Below are 23103 nucleotides of genomic sequence, written 5' to 3'. Positions count from 1 at the left end.
GAACGTACCAGGCTGTAAACATGTTTATTTCTGCTGTGAAGTTGGACATTTGGACATGGGGACTCATGGACGACTGCTGTGCCATTTCTAATCGCAAAGAACAGTTATAAATAAGCATTAATCTGATGTTGCATGGAAAAATTCAATAATTCATATATATTATTGTATATTGCACCTTAAATCTTAAATAAACTGAAGGACAAACACTATAAACTATGAGAAGAACCTGATAATAATGACAATAAATTAAAGAAACTTATGAGAAGAACCTGATAATAATGACAATAAATTAAAGAAACTATTGGAAAAAGGTTTCCACAGTTAATTCTAAGGGAGTATAGTTTATTATACTCTAATAATACAGATCTGTACTCTCTTACCTACCTAACACAAGGTGGACTGAGCTCACCTTGCAGAGAGGCAGGAGGAGGGAGGAGGAGTGTGATGCGCAGTGATGATGAAGTCAATAAATAAGGAAAGCAGAGGCGACTCAAAGCAGGGGAAGTACCGCAACGTCCCGGCATGTGTCTGCATGTGCGTGCTTTGCAGTGGTGGTCCTGTAGAGAGCGGTAGATAGTTTTAATAAGTGGTCCCAGCACAGCACAGCTCAGCCGAGCGGAGCCGAGCCGAGCCGTGCGCTCGCTTTACTGTACTGTACATAAACGGAGGGAGGAGCGAGTATACCGTGTAGTATTTCTTTTTTGGTTCTTTACCTCCCTGTGGCCGCAGCCCGTCCAAACGCTCCTGGAAAAAAGCGGAGAAGGGGAGAGACAAACACTTTCCACCGCCAGAGCTTTGCGTAGTTGCGGAGGTCGGAGAGGAGGGAGATTATCTGACAGTGCGAGGCGGAGCGGCTGGAGCTGAGCGCAGGACCCGGGGCTCGGAGTGAGACAGGCGGGGGGGACGTGTGGCCACTCCGCGCTGCTGCTGCTGGTTGCTGGTTGCTACACTTGTGCAGAAACCCGCTGACTTTCTTTCTCCCGCTTCGTTTTCTCACCTTAATGCCCTAAAAGAAACAAAACAACAACACGAGCTGCTGTCCGGACCGCGCTGCAGAGGAGGGAGGGTAGCCGACGGTAAGTGTCGTTCTCGGGCTTTATAACCGACAGCGTGGTGGTGGTGGTGGTGGTGGAGGTGGTTTCATGCAGTTGTTTGGCGGTGCTAGCTCCAGTAGCCCGGGCTGCTTTGACAGATGAGATCAGCAGCCAAGGTACACACACACACACACACACACACACACACACACAGTGTTAGTGTACAGTAACCTTGTTGGTATGGAGCCATTTCCCTTTTTTGGGTTAGGTGCTTGTTGACAAATGCACGGTAACACTGCTGCTGCTGCTGCGGAGAGAGCTGCACTGCATAGCGGTCATGGTGCATTTTTTAATGTGTGTGTGTGTGTGTCATGCTTACACACACACACACACACACTCACAGGCCCCAACTTGGATTTATGCCTCCTGCACTCTGTCGCGCGCATGCACACGTGCACACAAACAGAGACACCTAGGGCTTGATCCATACACTCACCTGACCCTAATTAGTATATAAGTGAGTTTCAGGATGCAACGTTTGAAAGTTTGCAATTTGCATCCACTTCAGCCTCGTTAACATTCATATAATTCATGCATTTCACTAAAATATAGTTTATCATTGTGTCTAATGGCCCATGTGATGCACACAGGCTGCTGTTAAGAGCTAATTAGCTCATTTGTGTGTGTGTTTATGTCTTTTGTTGCCCAGATGATGATCACTGTCTGATCTCTGCATCAGAACAGACCTGAGGCAAAATGTGCATTTCATTAAACCCCCGTCAGGGGTCCGGTATTAAATTACCGTAGACGCTGTGACTCAGTTGTACGTTTAAAAAAGAAAGGAAAGGTGTGTTTTAGATAAAAAGCTTGCTACAATAAGGCTTACTCAGAGACAACATTGCTCAGGAAGTTGCCTTGAAATGAACGCACTGATTATAAAGGCATAAATGTTGCCAAGAAACACTTTAGATGACACAGCCTGATGTTCCCAACCCGACTGACCTGCAGCACAGGCACTTAATCGTTGTGAAAATAATCTCAGTGCACGACTGAGCACGGACGATCATTAGTACCACAACGGTGACAGTTTGCGTGGTGACATCGCAGCTGTTTGTGTGTGAGGGCCTTCATCACCAAATTACAGCGCCGTTATAATTAAATCACTCAGTGAAACCACTCTGCTCAGAGCTCTTTTCAGGGTCCTCGGCTCCTGAGTCGCATTCGTTTTCACAGTAGTATCTTTGCAACTGCGCTGATAGGAAGTGACAGTCTAAAAGCTGCGTGCTTTCATAGTCGGATCCATCAAGCATTTCCTCTGGCACACTGAATTTTAAAAAGGAGTTTACGGATCAACAGCGAGCATTGTGATGCGTTATTAGACCTCAGATGTCTCTGCGAACCTTTCAGGGGATGAATACAGTAAATAAAACATCTTTCTTAGAAGGAATCAAACTGGAACCATCAGATAACATAAGGATAAACGCTTGATTAATCCTCCAAAGAGTCTCAAGTTCAAAGGTGTCTGCATGTCTGCAAACAGCATTAATAATAAGTAATGCCTCCGTTGTTTTTATGTAAACACATGCGGTGTTAAACCACTGCAGAGTCTTGGGATTTGACACAACCCGGGCTTAAGCAAAGCTAATTTATGTCACATCAGCCTTGTACGGCCCCAGATGCCCACCGTTCATTAATCATTAGCCCTGAGTATAAATCGCAGTGTTCTATCCCCGGGTTGATTATTAGCCCTGGGCAAATCCACCGTTGGAGTATGAAGATTTACTCCGTGCGGTCAGGTCCACTCTCACGCCGCTGCTTTATTGTAAATAGTTTTGGAAGCAGAGCAAATAGGAAATACTGGCTTCGCTCCCACGGGTGATGTAACCGTGTTGTGCATGAGAGAGCAAACACAAGGTGGATGGGTGTAGCCCCATGTGACCTGGTCTATATCTTCTCTTCTTCTTCTCTTCCTGTCGGCTGGGGCTCCTTCAGGGGGCCCAGAGGTGACCTCCTTCAGTCTCTCCCAGCAGCAAGCACCCGAGTTGGGCCTCCCTTTTTCTGTCTGTCTTTCTTCCCCTCTGCTCCTTTTTCCTTCTCCTCACACTCCTCCCCCGTCTCTCTCTCTCCTCGTCTACTTCCATCCCCTCCTATTCCCCATGGTGGGGCAGCAGTGTTTAATGCTTAGAAACATAGAGTGCGCGTTCACTTATATAACCTTGGCTGTGCAGCTGACGTCCTGGTCTGTATCTGCTGTATAATGATGTCAGAGCTGTCTAGAGAGGCAGAGGGCATGCTGGGTAGGCCAGTATGTCAAAGAGCTATTCCTGAACCGAGCGCCGGTTAGTCGGGTGATCCTCGGACTTGCCTCCAATTTTCGGAGAGGAGTGATGGAGATGCGATCGATGAGATGTTTTGTTTTGTCAGTTTTAATGAAACGCCGCTCGTCGCTGTGATGACCGTCCTCGATCGTGGCAGCGATTGTCCCGCGGGGAGCAGCTAACACTGTTTGCTCATATGTCAAGCTGATTACCTCCGAGACGTCGCAACCAGCGATTTAGATTCTTCTGGCGTTTTCAAACATACTTACTGAACCTTGAAGGATGTGATGACTACCGCTGAGCGACGCTCGTATTTGTTAGCAGTTTAACGTCACGTGTGCCTCGTGTTTTCCTGTGAGGTGTAGGCAGGATTTTTTTGTACCTGATACACTCCGTGTTTGCAGCTCCAGGGGATTGTAACACGCTCTGTTGAAGCATTTAGCATAAAAACGGTCGCTGTGTGCTTCATATTTTGTTGTCTATGTTCTTTAAAAGTCACCAGACTGCAGGGATCCATCTTCCCCAAGACCTCCCTGCTTCGGGTTCCTATTTTTGAGTTCTTTCTTCTTCTTCTTTGCCCGCTTAAACGCTCATCTCTAGGGATGTAACGATGCATCGTGACACGATTAAAAATCGGTACAAATGCGTGACGATGACTCGCGATTCTTCGCTAATGCGAGAGAAGTAGGATATGTTCTTTTTCTTGCGTTATCTTAAAAAAAGTCACTGGCTGGTGATTCATTTGTTCAACGTCAGACGTCACTACGTAGGTACGGAGCACAGAACAAGGGAAGACATGGCGACGGTAGAAAATAGATGATTTTAAATCACCTGTGCAGCGGCATTTTGGATTCCCTATATACACAAATAAAACCAAAACAGCATGTATTTATTGCAAGAGACTGCAACATATAGCGGCAACACGAGCAACATGCAGCAGCATATCAGCCGCCACCACAGTAAGAAGCAAAGTAACGTTACGCCACCTCGAGAGCGAAAACTGCACATTACACCAGAGATCGTTTCTAAAGAAAGCAGATATTTGTCATGTGTTTTGTTGTTTAAGATGTAAGTTGCACTTTTTTATAAGAGAACACAAACTGTTTAAGTGTTTATGTAAAGGAAGCACCTGAGATTTTTTTTCCTACAAATAAAAAGATCATTTTATTTGGTCATAATTTGTCTGTAGCTCAATTTGATTAAAAAAAAAATCGTATCATGAACAAAAAATCGCGAACCGTATCGAGTCGTGAGTTGAGTGTATCGTTACATCCCTGCTCATCTCGGACTACAATAGATGGACATGCCTGTTATTTTCTTGCCTTGCCTTGTGTTGTTTGACCTCAGTTGACTGTGGAGAAGCTGTGCCCCAAGGCACTTTACCACATTGTCAGTGTTTTTCTCTGACTAATTAGATTACAGCACCTATATGCTGTAAACTTGTCGGCTGTTCACTGGATCTATTCAGTCGTTGGCAAACGCAGCCAACCACAAAATGTCATCTGACGATCATGAGTATCTGCTCAGGAACTGGGCTAATAGATTTTTGTGACGGCGTACAGTGTAGCTTGTGTTTACCAACTTCACTTTTTTTTTTTTTTTAATCAAAGCACACTTGTGTAGAAATATTAGATTATGTTTATTTTCATTTGAGCGAATAAATCAGCCTCTTTATGCACGAAGAGAGCGCTCACATGACATTAGGGGTCTTTGTCTGCATATACATCATTATGCATTCATATTTATAGAGTCTAAGCATGACTGAAATGAGGCTGATTTGGGGGAGCTAGTCACTGCCATCTTGTTCTGACAAACTTCCTCTTGCTCCACCAAATCCAGATCTGAGTAACGAGAAAACTGGCTCTGATCTCCAGTTCTAAAAATAGACATTACTATTGGCTGAAGCCAGAAGTGAAAAAAACCTGCAGTTCCTCTAACGTCCACTTGAGGCTGGCTCCAGAAGTGAGTCAGTCTCCATAAGTCCCCATGTTAGACAGCAGAAATAAACATGTTTACAGCCTGGTACAAAAAACAGTTTTGGTCTCTGTAGCTAATTTCCCCGTTCATGACAACTGTACTGAGGGTGAATTTATATACAACTCACCTGTTCACATTATATTAAGGCTTAAAGTTATGCAGGATTAAGAGCGTGGACGTCTTTGACTGACAGGTGGGTGATGTCACACATACGCTGTCCATTCTTTACACTGTCATTGGTTTATAATCAGCATTGTTCAGGCTATAACACCAACTTCTTTCATTGCTTTATTTAAGCTGCTTTCTACTTTGTTACTGTATTTCAAATGTTTCAATGCCAAAATTTCAGCAGTTTAGAATTCATGTTCACCACGAGCTCCCAGAGTGTGAGGTGACATCTTCTTCTGCCTTCTAGTGTGCAGCCCGAACAGAGACACTCAGTGTAGATTAGATAAGACAGACGTTAATGATCTTACAGCGGGGGAAACAGCAGCTTGTGTACACAAGGCGGAGAAGAAATGACTCCTAAGTATGAAATATATATACAGAAAAATCAAGCCGGAGAACGTTGGAATGAAGGAACATCAAATGTTTGGCTTTAATCTATAAATAATATTGCTGCATAACATAAACCAAGGCAGGACTTGACCATATGTGCAGCCACATGACATCTATCCATGTAAAGTTATTAGTTAGGCCCAGTCAGCTGACGTGTCCTCCGTCATAAAGGAAATTCCTGGCTGCTTCCTGCTGTAATATCTGGCACACAGAGTAACGACTGTGTCCTCACTGGCAATCCAAACCTCATTATCTGAGAAGAACGAGGCTAACCTTTCAGTGTGATGTCCCCGTTGCTTTGTGTTGCATTTAGAGGTAAAGCTCTGCTGCTGATAAGCATGCTGTCATGGCAAAGACGACAAGAGATTATCAGTGTGTGTCTGCGCCGCACACCACTGGGGGGTCCTGCTGTCTTCAAGATACTCAGCCCCTTCGTCCTGTCCTGACACACTGGCGTGACGTCAGATATCAGAGCACGCTCCAACTTTGTGGCTTTTTCACTCTCACTGTTGTGTTTTCGTCGCCCCTCCCATGCGTCTCCTTTTGAGTGTGCTCAGTTTCGTTTCATTCCCCCTCGTCTTTTTTCGGTTGTTTCTGTTGAGCAGGGGTTTCCGTGCAGATGTCAACTGAACCATTGTTAGTAGTCTCTGCCGTGCTCTCTCTATCTCAGCCAGCCTTTTTATTATTTTTGCTTCAGCAGCCTCCAAATCACCAGAGAATATAATCATTTGTAAAATGGCCTTTTATCGGCCAAAAAAAGAGAAAGCGAGGCTATTTCACACAGCCTCGCTTCTCACTTATTAACACCAGTCAGTTTGGCTCTGGCCAGGTCCAACTGGGGCCACTCACAACTGGCTTTTCATCAACGGGAATACTTGGCACCGAAGCCCGTGAGGTTTATTTTTGCCAGCGTGTAGCGGAGCATTTTACGAGGAGGAGTCCATCCCACATTTAGCAGGCGCTGAACTGCTTTTACTCGCTCTCTCTCCTCTGTGTGTGTGAGCGCTGCTTCAATTTATGCAGTGGGATAGAAATTGAGTCACTCGCTACACATTTGCAGACATATTAAACAACCAATTCCCAAGACAATAAAGTGGCTACTTTTTTCCCCGACTGTGTCATAAACACATACAGAGGGGTTCCCTTCATGTGGATTTGAGACTAAACTGGCAGAAACCATTTTTACTATCTGTGTTCCCCCCGGGGTGCGAGATAATCAGTTTATAATCAGAGATCCCGAGAGGAATTAATGGGCGTGGATATGAGTCAGTCTGTATGCTGGCGTTAGAGACGAGAAGTAAAAGCAGTAAAACGTAATTAAAGATTTACTCTAGATTGATAGCTGTTATATTTGGTGCAGGCTGTATATACCATATAACACGTAGACACACGTACTCGTGATTATCTTCGTAGTCTGCAGATTCATTTAATTGATTTATCGCTTATTTATCGACCATTAAAAGTTAAGTTTCTCAAACTTTTACGCTGTGTACCACCTCAGCTCTCCAAGTACCATCATCATGACAGGCGTTAAAACACAGTCGACCCTGTTCAGCCTCAAACACTGCGCATAGGAGGCCGGATTGTCACGGTAAAAAGATTAAATTAATGAGATTTTATGGTGAAAAAACTGCCAAACCATGAAGGTAAAAGACCGTAAAATGTGTGTTTTCCTGTATACAGTAAGTATGTATTTAAAAACCATTGCTTTTATGCCATTCTTTAGTGAATTTATACACAATAAAGTAGTACTTTCTATTAGAGAGTTAATTATATGGTAAAAGACTCTTGCTGTCATGGTTTGACAGTTTTTCACTGTAAAATCTCCAGACATTTTAAAATATGGAATAAAACACCAACCTTAAGATCAACAGTACTAATGTCCTTATACTGTAATATTAGGAGAGGTTATACCTTATTTATTATGGTAAAAACAGATTATTGTGGACTGTTGTTGAATCTTGAACAGAAGAGGTGGTTCTCCTGATCTGCACTTCTCTTTTTAATGTTTCCTGCTTGAAGCCGCGATTACGGGAGAGTTTCTGAGCCTTTAATTTGACCTCCACTTACATTTTTCACGGATGTACAAACGAGGAGGTTGCATACCACCAAAGGAAAGTACGGTTAATGGCTTTAATGATGAAGACGATGGTGTTGAAATTCATGCGACGAGAGGCAACAACAACAAATCCGTTACACCGCCTCCACTTGGAAACTTTCCATGCTTCAACATATTATCTGCTGAGGTAATAAAATAACTCTGAGCAAAGAGATGCTTATAAAACCGGCACAATTAAGAGTCTCACTATAGCTGCTCTGCTCTTCCAACATGTGCCGTGCGTAGGTCGGCATTTCGTTAGCGTGGAGGAGAAAAGCCACGAGCGCTGAACAGTTTGAACTTTTTTTTTTAAACATCCCGTCTTTTTTTCTTTGCGGCTGCTGCCACAAATAAAAACTCTGAGATGATCTGAAACATCTCTTGACTTCCTCTGGTCTGCCCCTGAATTAGGAGCCGGATAAAGTGTTGGCTATGCAGACGAAAGGCTCTGAGTTTTATTGCTCCCTGTTTTGTAATCTGTCATGCTTGAGGAAATTTGAATGGACTTGTTCCAACGCCTGATGGTTTGGCAAGCTTCGACAAAACTCCACCTCTTGATCATTGTATTTGTTTTTATTTGGATTGGGGTTAAGGCCACCGCACGCTGCAGACACCTACAGTAGCTTTGCTGTGAAATAGCTGCATAATTACAGGACGGAAACGAAGTTGCACAGTTTGCTTTCAGAATAGAAACGTGAAGGTTTTTTTATTCGGGCCACGACTTTTCGCTTCAGACAGTGTGGAATTACACGTGTCAGGAGTAAATGAGGCTATCACACTTGTTTTACAGCAGCAGCTTTTTCCGTCAGACGTCCCCCTACAGCTCTGTTAGATGAACTCGAGTACGCCAGCCGCCGTGTTTGAAATGTCTTCATTTAAACTGATTTTAAATAGGACATTGTTGGACTATTACTCAGATTTTAATGAATATATTACAATCATTTCTTTTAGCTGACTACATCCGTCATTTATCTTTTACAATTGTATCTTTTACTCACTATTTAAGTGTGTTCAGCCAACATTGGACTGTTTAGCCACTATTTTTAGCTCTTTTATCCATTTCAATCATCTTATTTCAACTGTTCATCGTTGTAGCTGACTGTTTAGCTATTACTTTTAGGTATTTTACCTACCCATACTTTTCTTTTAGTTAGTTATTTCAGTTACTTTTATTTATTACAGCTGTTTATCCATCCACTGAATGTCTCTGCTTACTTGTTTTCACCATGGACTGTTTGGTTTTTACACACTCTTGGTGAGATGCCTCAACATGTTTTGGTTTTTCTTCAGTAAATGATGTTTTAGCTGCTACACGATCTCTCCATGTCTGACATCCTCAGAAGTTCCTCTGGTTTGGAAATCACACTTTTAAAATAATGTCACAAGTTAAACAATCATTGAAGCTTTCAGGTTTTATTATGTTCAGTCATGGCAGGTCACTTGTTTCTCGCTCTGATTGCACACAGCTCTCCTGTTAATCTACAGCAAGCTGCTTTCTCAGTTGGCCAATGGCCTAGATTTGGTCACAGGTTTGGTTTTTCACAGTGGTTGAGTCACAGCTCTGTCTTGACCGGGACAACATATATATATGTGTGTGTGTGTGTTTATGTTATGACTGTCTGTGAGGTTAAAGATCACTGCAGAGTTTAGCTGGCTTTCTCTGAAGTGTGACTGACAGTGACCTGCTCGCCGAGCACTTTTCTGTTTGAGGAAACTTTCCTCTGACGTCGCTTCAGATTATTTTAAAGTGCGTTGCTGTTGGGAGAACGTTAAGTCACTCGTTGGAGGACTCGCATGCAGTCTTGGCAGTCGCTGTGTGAATAAAAATCGAGTAACGACAATGGCGGATGTTGATGATGTTGTTTATAGGATGGTTTTGATGGTAACAGGAAGTGAGTCACCTTTCACCAGCTTGTTTGGCACCGCTTCTTCTTGTGATTAATCAAACTTCACTCATCTCCTTTTTGATGATTATCTCGAGTTTGCTGCACACCGCTACCTTCCTTTTTCTTATGACGCTGATTAAAGGACGTTTTATGAGAGTGGATCGTTGTTGGTAGCATAAATTGAAGCTTCTAGTGTGTGATTTTGAGTCTTTTAACTCATTTTTAACACCGCTTTGTGGTGGAGGAGCACAGTGGATGCAGTAAGATCATTTTAAAATCAATAATCTGACACACGCTGTTGATTTCTCTTCTTCTCTTTCTTTCAACTCTGCGAGTTCACTCACTTTTTCAAACCTTATTACAAACTCATGTTACACAGCTGAGTCCAGCTTTTCTCTAACATGTTGGACAGTAAAGTGAATATTTTTTAGACAAGCACAATATTATCTTGAGATGTTTCAAATTATAAACAGCATTGCACAGAAATTATTAAAACATATAAAAGAAATGAATCCAGGGAATAAACAGCAGATGACTCCATGATGATGTGATAGTGTCTGACAGCGTAAAGCTGCTGGAAGTGAAGAGAAATAAAGTGTCACTGTTTGTTTGTTTAGCATTTAAAGTCTTGCTTTCGAGTGACACATTAATGCACTCGGGATATGATTCATGTGAAGGACGTGTGCTACGTTGTTGAAAGTGAAATCTGTTGAGCTCTAGGTGTGAGAGTAAATAATGAAAACAAAGAAATAAAATACAGTGACTCTGTGTGTGCTTCATAAACACAATGAAACAGAATTCAGTCTGAAGTAGCTTCAGAGCAGTGTGCGGCGTGTAAACATCATTAACACACACACACACACACACACACACAACTGTTATTAATCTGTGGGATTGTTCTACCTGAGCCCGAGAGTGTGTTTCATCTCTACCTGTAAGTGTTATTAGCCTGTAAGGATGAACGGCGACGCAGTGGGAGGTCCAGAATGCCAACTTAATGCCAAGCGCCCTCAGGCTGTGTGTGTCTGTGTGTGTGTGTGTCTGTATGTGTGTGTGTCCTGCTGATCTGGCAGCCGTGCACATTCCTTATCGGAGATGTCTCAACTGCAGCCAATCATCAAAATCTGGCATGCACGGCCTGAGTCGAGTTGAAAGTAACACACCTCTCTCTTTTTCTGACACGCGTGCGAGAGCCGCGCTGTACGTTAATCCTCGCGACGCACACGTATGTGTATGTATTCCTGCAGCGCCTCCATGTGTTCGGCGTCGTCTTTCCTCATCCGCATGGCAGGAAACTCAATAGGCGAGGTGTGATTAGTGCGGCAGCCTCGGCCCGTCGACACGACCCGGACTGCACGCCCGTGCATACGATTCATGTGCATGCACACACATGCAGGCAGCTATTCTTAGTTAAAAATGTCATCACTGCAGCTCTAACACACCTCCACCCTCTGAAGAACACATGTTGCCTCAGATCCTCAGTGTTTGCTCAATGCTGCACATAGTGATAATGACACAAAGGCACTTTACACGTCATATTTCACCTTTGTTTGTGCAACCAGCGCCGTGCTGGTAACAGCGGTTATCTACTTCACAAGCTCGTTCTTTCTTTAACGGTGTCTTTCCATGCTCTCGTCCTCTTCCCCCGTGTCCGTCATGTCTCCTCCATCATCATTTGATTCGGGTTGTTTAACTGGCTTTTTGGTAGAGATGCACGATATTTATCAGACCGATAAAATACCGGCCGATATGGGGAGAAATTACGTAATTTTTTATCGACCCGATAGGTTCATTTTAACCGATAAAAGATCCGATAAATTAATGAAACTGGGGAAATTGTTTGCACGCAGAGTAGCCCCAAAGGCGCCTTATTGGCAGGACCCAAGCCTGGCCCCGTCTCTGCCAGACTAATAATGAACATGTCTTCACCAGTGTGGCAGAAGATAACAACAGCATTGCTGTTTGCAAAAGTTCAGTGAGAGGAGGAAAGAAGACTTCGAGTTTTAATACGACGCGATGTTTGAAACAAGCTAAAACAACAGAGTGTGGATGATTGACACCTATCACCTATCACCTATCGACCAATCAGAGTCAGGAGAATCAATGAGTACCGCCCACATTCACCTTTGACCCACCAATGACGATCCAGAATGAAGTAAACCCAAAGGTAGTATATCGCACCAAGAGGTCACACTTCACTGTCAAAGTCCCTTCGCTTCATGTAAACTTTCGGGTTGAAATATGAAGTTATCGGTATCGGCCATGAGAAGCAGGAAATTATCGGTTATCGGTTGAAATTTTTCATATCGTGCATCACTTTTGGTCCTCTTGGTTTTCCTCCCATTTCCATGTTCTGAGCCAAAATTTTAAAACTCGTTTTAATCTCTGAGTTCGGAACTTCTTGTCGAGCTTCGATCAGGAGCTAGCCGTCTATGCTGCCATCCTGAGCTGACCTCATCACTTCCTGTTTGTTAATTAATTAATTTGTTTGACTAAATGTAAACAGTCAATAATAATAATCACGCCTCTGGGCGTTTTATAGATTCGGCTGGACGGAGGCCTGGAGGTGACCGATGAGGGTGAGCTGGCCACGCCCAGAGAAGAGGCTCCAAATTCTGCTGGTGTTCTCTCAGTCGTGTCCCTGACCCTTGTCCAGGTTGGACGGGCTCCAGCTGGTCCCCCAGAGCGAGCTCTCCCTACTTTCACATCTGTAGTCGTCCTCTGTGCCAAGGCAGGCGGCTCTCACCCCGCCGGCTTGTTTGTGACACAGACAGAGAGAGAGCTATAAGCAGATAACATTAGAGCGAGCAGCGAGCTTTAAGGGAGAGTCTCTGCACAGATCATGTGTTGGACTTTGACTTAATGTATTCTGCATGTGCCTATTTCTGTGGGTATCATGTGAAAGTACATTGTTTACAGCCCGTTGCCTGCCCTTGTTTGTCCGGTGTGTGTATATATATATGTGTGTGTGTGTCGGCCTACTCTTATCTGACACACACGGGGATTAGCTGACCGAAGGCGACCTCCTCGTCTCCTCTACCCTCGTCCTGTCGGACCCGGCTGCTTGTTTTTCTCCACAGATTGTCACTTAAGCGTGTCACTGTAAAAACAGGGAGCTAACGCACGCTAACGAGAGGAGCAGCAGGATTAATTAACGGAGCATACAGAGAGCTTTACTCCGTTCAATAAAGGTCAGATCGACTTTATTGATGCCGCGCCGGGGGTATTCAGTTGTTGCAGCAGTTCACAGAACACAAGGTGGATCAGAATACTCTGAGGGGGCTGAGTCTTTCCTGCGAGCGACCCGGTTCTGGCTCCGTCCTGTGGTCCACAGTCCCTCTGTTGGCCTGGTTAGTGCCGGTAGCTCCTCCATCTTACGATCCCCCGTGATAACAGACGGTTCTCATGGTTTGTAGCAGCTCTGCATCCCCGTCTCCTCCTCCTCCTCCTCCTCCTCACTTCAGCAGAGATAGAGAGCGCTAACAGCTGTTCTTCAGCGTAAACAAGACAGCCGTCTCTATGACAGAAAAAAGACGAGTCTGTAAACTCTGTAGTCAAAGTCAATGTTTGCACACAAACTGATGGAGGTCGGTGTCACAGAAAAATCACAGAAAAAGTCCTAAAATACCAAAAACACAGAGAAGAAGTCAGAGCTACTGTAATTGGCTACCATCCACGTGGCGCCATGGCAACAGACGTGTGGATTCTCGACATTTCCGGTTTCATTTTCAAGCTTGTTTGTGTCTTTTTAAATCAAGCATTTCATTTATTTACACTGTTAAAATCTCAGTTGCTCCTGATTCTAATGACGGCTAATTAGCCTCTTCCGTTTTGTCAGTGGCGGAGTCCGCCTCTCCTGCGCGTGATTCGTACTGCCGCCTCATGCACGACAGCGTTAACTGTAATCTGACCTCAGTGATATCAGCCTCGCTGTTTACTGTTCACCCTGCTGCAGCTGTATGACCGCCGCGTCAAGTTACCGCTAACGCAAACCTCAACGTCTCCTCCTGCTGCTGATGCTGCTTCACATTAAAAGAGCTCAGCCCGGTGAAACCACAAGGGCGCTTTTATTGTGAAGCCTTCAGGAATCTAGTAGTCTTTCTGAACTCGCCGTCACCACGGTAACCACGCTTGTCTCGCCAAATACACCCAGGACTGAAATCTCCAGGAATAATAACTTATTTGATTATTAATTTAATGCGAGATAAGACGCAAGCAGGTGAAGAAAAGAATGCAAGGCGTTTTAAAAACAGAGTTTTCATAAAGAAAAGTACATTTTATTTTGACTTTTTGAGACTTCTGCCTCAAAACTAAACCAAATAATTTAAATTTAAGGTAGTTTCTGCTGGAAAAATGGCACAAAAGAGTAAAAAGCAACATTTCTTCCTTGTAAAATGTCCTTGTAATCCTGGAAAACATCTTATATTGGTGGGTTTTTAAATGAACTGCCCTAAATGTCGGCGTATGACAGCGAAGATGTAGTTAAAGCATGTTGCAGACACACAGTTGGCGCTCTGTTGAGCACATACAGTCAAATATAGAAAGCCATTGGTTACTGAGAATATGCATCGACGCTAACGGGGGGGGAAATCATTCGTAAACTCAGCAAACACATTTTATTATTAGAAGCCGGTGAATAATTGATTATTGAAGCACATGCCTCTCATTACACGTACAGTTGAACACACAGACTGTCAGTGCGAGCGCAGCCTCGTCTGTTAGGTTTGGGGAGTCAGACGGCGTCTTTACTGTGGAGGAAGGAAGGAAATGAGGAGAGGAGTGAGCGAGCGAGCGAGTGAGCAGAAAATGGGTCAGACATCTGAGAGCCAGGCATTCCTTTTTCTGCGATGGGTGTCAAGACATTATCCAATTGCACCTCTTTTTCCTGCTTTCTCTTTCTCCCATGCACCATGCATGCTTTCTTTTTTTTTTTTTTTCTTTCTTTCCCTCCACTTTCTCCGGCCAAGGAAAAGTACAAAGAGAGGAGAGAGTTATTATGCTTGGCATGTCTGCAGAGGACAGGCTTTAATTTGGACGCAGCCCAGCTGATCAATCTCCACATTGGCTCGGTTACAGCACTGTGTGTGTGTGTGTGTGTGTGTGTGTGTGTGTGTGTGTGAGCTCAGTGAATAGGTGGATTAATCCCGTGTGGAAATGACTTGTAAACGCGGGAACAAAGAGTCGGATTAGAGCTCGTCCGTTTCGAGGTAGAAATAAAGTTTACTCCGTCAGCTGACCGCCCAGCGATGCTCATGTGCCGCAGTAGATCGTAAGCTGATCTGGGAAGCAGCAGATCAACACACATTGCACTTAAGTAACTCGGGGTGATTTGCATAATATGCAAACAGATGGATGTGATTCAGCGGGTGGTTTTGGCAAAGTGTCAGCGAGCCTGCAACACTTCCTGTTTGAGGCCTTTCTATGGCATCGAGAGCACTTCCATTAGGAAAATCCTGATCGTAGTCGTAAGGCGGCGGCGGCGGCAGCGGTGGTCGCGGCGGCTCTCGGAAACAAACTGCAGGTGGCATCCCCGCAGAATTCATTCAGCTGGAACCTCCCACAGCGCGCACTGCATTAAAACAATCTGATTTATTCAAACGGTGGCTGTAAAGAGACGAGGGCGAGGTCATTATTCTTAATTAATAGTTTGTGCAGAACGCCTGTGAACATTTCCCACAGCCCGAGGTGACGCCTGCATACCTCTCAGTCTGTCCAAAACCAAAAGAGAGATTCAGTTTGTGGCATTTTTGCCACAAAAAAAAAGACAAATGGTTGTTCAGTCAGCAAAATAGTTTCAGGACGCAGAGTGGGGGTCGACCGTTTCGGCTATTTTGGTTCGTCCTCCGTGCGACTTCAACCCCACCTGGAGCGTTTACCTACTAGACTTTGTTAACTTGCTCACATTTGGTCATTTTCCTGGTTTAGGTGCTTCTAAATATGTAAACATGCCTGGTCATTTTCCTGGTTTAGGTGCTTCTAAATATGTAAACATGCCACGTTAATGCTACTTTGCTACATTATTAGTTAAATTGTTTTGCTTTTGGCTGTTCTGTGGCGTTTTATTTTGAAAATCAGCTGGCTAGAACAGTGGCGTGTGGCTCTACCTGTTGTGTTCTGGCTTTGTGAGTGTGACAGTTCACACTGCAAAATAGACACATGAAGAAGTTTAATTAGATTTTTGTCTGACAGTTTAAGAGGGAGGAAGCGACGTAGACAGTGAATGAGAGTGAGCGAGCGCCGGCATCAATAAACATCAGTGAGGTAAAAAGTTGTTTTGTTTCTGAATCAGATCACTACGTTCAGCACAAACCACACATCTCACCTCTCCACAGCTTTAAAAGATGAAAACATGCTAAAGGTGTGAGTGTCTTCTTCCATATATTCTGTCCAGTTTCATTTTAAAATTGAAAAAGGAAATGGAAAATATATAATCTGACACACAGCTCCGTCCCAGACGTCAGATTTCTTTGGGGAGATGCCTGTCGTCTTACAAGAGGGGATTTTTTTTTCATTGTGAAGATTAAGCATCACAGTCTGCCTGCAAAAATCTTTGTCTGCAGGATGGGCATACCAATGCGTTCGACATACTCTGTCAAAGTCGCAGGCAAAGAAAGTGACAGTCCTCCGTTAAATACGAAGCAGCTCTGCATGAGAACGGGAAGTTTTCTTCTTCAGGCAGGTATTTAAATTCTGCTTTTCATCAACAATCCTCCGCCTCTCACTATTAAGTGGATGATTACAGAGCAGATGAGCAGCCTTATATAAATGGAGCATAGAGTCTAGACGTATTTAGACTCCTTGAAAATAAGAGCTCCATTCATGAAATATGAATACTCTTTCTCAGTTTCGAGCCTTTCTAAAGAAAATCGACATCGTCTGTGGATTCATCTGTTCGTCCTCATTCTTGAAGCCTTTCCTCTAGAAATGAATCACGGCGTTACTTCCAGTACGACATAAATCTCACCTCTTTACGCGGTTTGTCCAAGAACGAAGCGAGTAATGCTTCACTTATTCCTTCATTCTGTTTTTCAGCTGCACATCCGCCGTCCTGTCGTCCAAGTGGTTTGTTGGCTCTTTGAAACTTCCTCTTAAGCGCTCGCCGTCTTTTAACACGGCGCTCTGCGACGTTGTCACTTCTTGGTCGCTTGACAGTCGAGTCTGTCGACAGTGGATGATTCACACTCACGGTTGAAGATATCGTCAGCGATGGCAGGAGAGGGAAGGTGCAAAAATCAGTTTAAATGAGCTCTGAGAAAGTCTTAACCCTGAAAAACAACAGAAATATGCACCTCTAAAGCGTCCTGCAGTTTAATCTGCACACACACAAATAATTACAGCTGTACCTCCCCCTCAAACCAAACATTGCTTCTACATTTCTGTTTTGTGTTTTGGAGTGTTTGTGTCTGTCTGCCCGGCAACTGCACATGGAAAGTAGCCAGTAGCTAAAATCTGGTGCAAAGAATCTCTTTTTGTCTTCGCATGAGTTGGATTTGTTTTTTTTTTGTTTTTTTGGATTTAAATAAAGGTGCCACATGAAGAAGATCACTTTTTAATGCTAATTGGTGAACTTAAAAGATGAGCCCCTCTACGACTTACTCGGTCGCCTATAGCAGTCTGTAAACTGATTCATATGTAAAGGATTTGTCACGGATTTTTCCAGGAAAATCCAAAGGATGTTACTTTTATGGTGACAGACAAACAAACAAACAGAAGTTATCTCACTCAAAATAAAGCATACACTATTATAAAGCCTCCTGCATTTTAGTAGAGGTAACCTCACACACACACACACTAATCTGCATCCTGGTTTTAAACGTGTTGATTTTTTACTCGTATGTACAGATTGTGATCAGTGGTCACAGTTCAGTTCAAGGAACGACTAATATTCTTTAATGCTTTTAAAACCCTGCTCTGGGGCCCATACCTTAATCTGTCATGGCCATCTGCTGAACCCTGAAATCAAGCCTCAACCTTTTGGTGTGGCTGTGTGTGTGTGTGTGTGTGTTGTTGTTGTGCAGTAAAGCATGTCACAAGACTGGAGCTCATGTGTAGGCGTGTAACGTCTTGGGCCAAATAATTCAATCCCTTTCTCTTCCTAGTCACCAGAGTGCAAAGTTAAGGAAACAATATTTAATATAGATTTTACGTAGACAAGTCTGCATCTGTTTTTTATTTTGTGCCTGTCAGTGTTCACACTTCATCATCACTCACAGGCAGGAATATTAACGTGAATGGCTCATATCACATGTTGCAGCTTATCAAATATTTGCTCAAACAAATGACTGAAATAATGATGTTTACTCCTGGTAGTAATATTTTACGACTGTGTTAGAACACACAGTCGCACTCACACTCCCATTAGTGTTACAGTGAAAAATGTAATGCAATAAGGGCAGGGTGCAGAACAGAGCTGGATAACATTCACAGTTACAGTACCTGGAGCGGCGCCTGCAGAAGTTGGTATACAGTGGTCCCTCGTTTATCGTGGGGGATACGTTCTAAAAATAACCCGCAATAAACGAAATCCGCGAAGTAAGTTTTACAATTATTATACATGTTTTAAGGCCGTAAAACCCCTAACCACACACTTTTATACACCTTTTTACACGCATTTTGTACAGTACTCCCTTAATTAATCAGGACGCAGAACACACGTGCGGTTCTCACTTAGCCAATCAGGACGCAGAACACAATGCGCGTTCATACTGTACAGTACGCTGTAAAAAAAAAAGCATGCAAAATGACACAAAAAAAATCCGCGAAACAGCGAGTCCGCGAAAACTGAACCGCGATATAGCGAGGGACGACTGTACTTAATTTATAGCCCCGATTTTGTTTAAAGAGGTCCGCAGAGCAAAGGATCAACAGCCTGTGTATCAAAATTGATATGCAAGAATACTTTCACATATTTAGCTCACTCAGAAATGGGTAGTATTTACTCTTTGTCACCTAACGTTTGCTGCTTGACTACAGTGAGTTAGATTCAATGAAATCAACGGGATATATATAATTCTGTAGTTTGAGTATTTCTTATTCCTTGCTCCATCCACTCGCCATTCCTTCACCTTTTCATTCAAAAAAGTCTAGGATTTAGAAGTGGACGAACCCAGTGCTGACTTAAAAAATAATAAGGTATCATCTGCGTAACGGTGTATACTGCGTAACTTTGCCTGGATAAAATTAGTTTTAAATTCAGATCAGGATCTCTCCGATTAAAGAATAATATAAAGATTCTGAATCTGTCCAGACGTCAAGCAGCATCCTTTGGTCTTAGCTTTCCCATGTGTTATATAGTCTCGATGTGCCTCCAAGCAGCTGGATTTCTTATCTGTCCCGTTTGTGCCGATGCATATTTATCCCTCAGCGAGTGGCTGAGAGCTGGCTTAGCATATGGATTAGCCGGAGTGAATCAGATGCACGGCCACTCTGAACGGCCATAGCCGCTAACCGGGGTTGGGTCGGAGACGTTCACCTGAGCACGTTTTAGACTTATGGACGAGGTCTGCGATGGAGTCTGGGCTCAGACCTTTAGTCTACCATAGATCCCACTAATTCAAACCTAAAAATCATTTTAGAAGAGGCTGAAGCCCTTTGACCTCTCCTGTGTGCTCTGTTAAACCCTTGATAAGCTTCGCTACTTTGTGAAATGTGCTCCTCCTTATGTATGTTCCTGTAACTGGGAATCTGTTAATCAAAGCATGCCATAAACTAATCCAGTGTACAGTAACTAATCTAATATGTTTCCCCTGACCAGGAACTGCATTTAGCAGCGAATGCATTCTTTGTTTAAACCATTTAACGACGTTACAGATTTATAAGACGCTTCAAGTAAAAATCCTTTGAATGTTCTGAAGAAGCATCAAACGCACAGACTGTCATGTTTCTTTTGATGACGGAGCCAACCAGCGGTCATGTCATGTCATGATGTGTGTGTGTGTATGAAGCTAAACTTGTTGAATGACACGAAATTAATGAATGAATGTTGAAGAACTAAATATAGGCGTGTGAGTGTGTATCTGCATGTCCAGGCTTAGATAGAAACTTTTATTAAGGATTTCTAACAACAAAACTTTGAATTTCTGAGTGATTTAAATTAAATGAGTTGGTCTTCAGAGGCAGGAGTAGATTTCTTTAGTTGCTTTGTGTAAACGCAACATTCAAAGTATTTCCCATGCAGGGAGGGCGACGTAGGAAGTGAATTACCGCTGGACTGTTCTTCGAGGATTAATTGATGAGTGAGCACGCGGGAGGGCTGCGAGTCACACGTCAACACACACGGAAATATTGTTTTTTTGACAGCTGTATCGATTTATTTCCTCACGTCGTGAAAAATGTAGCTAAAGCTCGGATATTCTTTAACTTGATGATGAATAAAGTCATAAAAAAACACAAAGACTGCAGGTCATTTTAGTGTGAAGCTCCAATGTGTGTGTTTCTCTGTTTACTGATACATATGTTTTCATGTAAACAGTCTGCGTGTCTGACTGTGTACATGTGTTCATGGCGTGTGTGAGGAGCCGCAGATGGGAAACATTATTCAATTTGCCACTTTATTTGATGCGATGCAAAGAGACAGATTTGGGTTCTGCTCAGCGTCAGATGATTGGACGTGATGTACGATGTAATATCAGCTTCAGTCGGCGCACAAAGACGGGGTTATTAAAAAAATAATAAAGCTTTCTGCACAGGTACGCCAAGTGTGGATGCACTTTCCCAGCTATAATGTTCTTGACGTTTAGTCAGCCGTTACGCAGCTTCGCACAGTCCTCACCTCGACGTTATTTGTCGAGGTGTGACTGCTAATTATTCTCTTTTGTTGCCAAGAATGTTACGTTGTGTCGGATAGCCACGCTGCCAGTTTAATGTAGCCTGAAGCATTTATTTTATTGTTCATTTATTCTAGCAGCTCAGGTGTGAATAACACGGCTTTGGCTGATGTGTGAAGTCACAAACCGGTTTGAATCTTTTTTTAAAGCTTATGCAGGTAAAACTGAATTTTACCACTAGGCGCTGCACACGTAATAAAATAACGAGGATCATAAACGAGACTGGAGTTGTACCTGTTGAAATGTTTCACAATAAAAGTCAGGAAACAAAAGATTTGTTCACAAGTGTTTGTATTAAAGCTCCCACTGTACATATATAAGGATTTTTAAGCAACAAAAACAGAAAATATTCATATTCCCAGGTGGTTATACATACATGAAAACATAGTTATGAATATTATATTCCATGTCTGCCTTCTTCTGATAATAGAGCCCCCCCAGTCTTACACACTGGACCTTTAAGGGATAGTTCAGGTGTCTTTAAATGGGGTTGTATGAGGTAGTTAGTTTGTTACCTGCAGTAGACGGCAGTCAGCCAGATTAAAACAACTTACTGACTGTAACTGAGCAGATGTGATGAGCAGTGAGAGACGTGTTAGTTGTCAGGGAAAGGGTTAAAAATGGCAACTGCTTGACTCCACCCCACCACCGCTACCTGCTCAGCTGTAATGATACTCTGCGGCCTACATTTCCCACAATGCCTACTGCTGGACCAGTTTAAGTTTGAGTCTCTGTTCAGAACATGCTGCTTCATGCACACAGGTTTAATCATTAGTGACGCGGCTGTTACATTTCTTGACACCGCCGGCGTTGAACGTCAATAAACGTTCGACATAGCTCAGAGTTGTCTGTCTTTGATTTGACAGAACGGTTTCCGGTTCAGTCGGTTCACATCAATCAAATCAAACAGGCTTAAGCTGAAAACTAGAAAGTAACCCAGCTCTGCGGTCTGAAACAAACGAGTCTTGTTGCACGAAGCAGCTGAAGAGATGATTAAGGAATACTGATACCGAGCACATCGGGCTTCCCAATAATGCATTTCTGAACAGATAGTGTACTCGTCGCCTTTTGAAAGCCTAGAACGCTCCATACTATAGACTCCCTTTGATTCCTCTGGCCGGCCTAAGCCTTAAGTTAGACACTTCATTTGGCTAAAGGATTAGACTGCTAAGCCTTTTAGCGGTAAGCTGGTCACATGAAAATCTAACACCGGTTTGCATAGACAAGAAACCCTTGCACCTCCTTCTGGGATTTTCCTCTCTTGAACTCTTGAGACTCCTCCCATGGCATCCCTGACTTGGCAGCAGTTGCATGCATCAGTGGCCATGTGGATTTCCTCGTGCAGAGCTGCAGCTATCTGTAGGATTTGGCTAACTCTTGTCTCGCAGGATCGCCTGTGTAAGCCTTTGGACTCTCCGGAGTGTTTGGCCCGCTCGATGTTTTTCTTTTGTTGGCAGAGGCATGAAGGAATCACAGATTGTCTGTTCTGATTACAGGGTTCCATGAGGCTGGGATCAAATGTAAAGACACAACACTGGAGTGAAGACGAGCGACCACCAAGGTGAGAAACACATCCGCCGTTTGACATTTTTGCACATATTTAATTAAGTGTGAAGCGACATCAGAGAGATCTGCGAGTGTATAGTTACCTGAAGAGTGTCACCAAGTCAAAAGAGTCTGGACGTGGGCTCACTGTTATTTTTTCTGTGCTCGAACACAGTGTCTCGTTTCCACAGGTGCAGATATCAAATTTGGTTTCGCCTCTGGTTACTGTATGTACAGTACATCTGAGCTCCAGAGCATATGTACAGCTCACTGCCATGTTTGTCAGCTTCCCACGCTTTTGTACCTGTCGAGAAGTGTCGAGTAAACCGGGAAAATGATCAGAGAGGCAACACGGATTCATGAAATATACACAGAGAGTGTGCAGCTTCTCTTTCAGGAGAGCTGAACACAGCGAACAGCACCAGGGTTGCACCGATAGGCAACAAGTTTGTGTGCTGCATTCTGAAATGTGCTCATGAAGGAGGGATAAACATGTCCACGTCCCCGCGCTTTTATGCAGAGGACTGAGCTGAATCCACATTAAACGGACACACTGGCAAATCATCTTCAAGATTTTCTGCACTCACACGCCTTACTGACAGGTCACACCTTCGCCTCACAGCGGGGTTCATATCTCGTTTTCATGCTTCATACTGTATCAAATCGAGTTTATTGTCACACACAATCCTACCCAGTGCAAAGCAGAGTGATCCTAAAATCCTAAATATTCACTGTGCAGCATCCGGGAGAATGAACCTGCCTGGTTCTGGATCTGGTTCTGGTCAGGAGGGCGTTACAGTCTGTATCAGGAGCTGGGTAGCATGTTGACGCAGATAAAGTCGGATTCTTCTTGTGTTGTGA

General features: G+C 43.6%; 1 protein-coding gene across 8 annotated transcripts in view; it reads left to right on the top strand.

Moving 5' to 3' along the window:
- The window catches only part of LOC104929205 (thyroid hormone receptor alpha-B), a 188901-nt gene that overhangs the window by 59702 nt on the left and 106096 nt on the right, over positions 1-23103 (top strand). For 6 of the 8 annotated variants that reach the window (XM_027289788.1, XM_019277736.2, XM_027289789.1 and 3 more), the window contains one exon: positions 22194-22258. The gene's annotated coding sequence lies outside the window, so the exon portion shown is untranslated. Of the gene's footprint in view, positions 1-446; positions 1077-22193; positions 22259-23103 lie in introns of those variants that run through there. The other 2 variants (XM_019277734.2, XM_019277735.2) reach the window with 2 other exon arrangements.

Source organism: Larimichthys crocea, chromosome XVI (genome assembly GCF_000972845.2).
Source record: "Larimichthys crocea isolate SSNF chromosome XVI, L_crocea_2.0, whole genome shotgun sequence".
Lineage (NCBI taxonomy): Eukaryota > Metazoa > Chordata > Actinopteri > Sciaenidae > Larimichthys > Larimichthys crocea.
This window is presented reverse-complemented; position numbering and strand designations above follow the sequence as displayed.